This window comes from Etheostoma spectabile, chromosome 13 (assembly GCF_008692095.1).
Source record: "Etheostoma spectabile isolate EspeVRDwgs_2016 chromosome 13, UIUC_Espe_1.0, whole genome shotgun sequence".
NCBI classification, from domain to species: domain Eukaryota; kingdom Metazoa; phylum Chordata; class Actinopteri; order Perciformes; family Percidae; genus Etheostoma; species Etheostoma spectabile.
Window position 1 is genome coordinate 26,667,910 of NC_045745.1, and position 377 is coordinate 26,668,286.

The 377-nt window shown below is 40.3% G+C and overlaps 1 long non-coding RNA gene across 1 annotated transcript in view; it reads right to left on the bottom strand.

Moving 5' to 3' along the window:
* Positions 1-201: 201 nt before the first annotated feature.
* Positions 202-377, bottom strand: part of LOC116700651 (uncharacterized) — a 3,395-nt gene continuing 3,219 nt past the window's right edge. The window contains exon 7 of the long non-coding RNA XR_004334695.1: positions 202-377. This exon is cut by the window's right edge and continues 194 nt beyond it. This is a non-coding gene — a long non-coding RNA (uncharacterized LOC116700651).

The following is a 377-nucleotide window of genomic DNA, read 5'->3' on the forward strand; positions in this document are numbered from 1 at the left end:
CAGAGTTGACCATGGCCGGTTGAGAATCAGATGGATGGAACGGTGAGGCCAATTTGATACCACTGTTAGCAAGTATAGAAATCAAATGTTTACAACAATACCCATTGATTATTGGTTTCACATAGTTACAAAAACACAGTATTATCAAGACAACAAAATGAAAAACTTTATTTTGTTTCAAAACAATCATTACTCTGAAATCTAAGATAAAAAATGTGACTGTCCACTAACCACTGTTCTCTTTGCAGGCAATGCAGACACATGGCCTATAGGACTTGGTGAGTTGGTGCTGGGGGTTTACTTGGGAGAAGTGTCTGTGTCGTGATCCCCTCTTGTGTCATGCTGCGTATACGGAAGGAGTTTCTGGATGCTTCAGG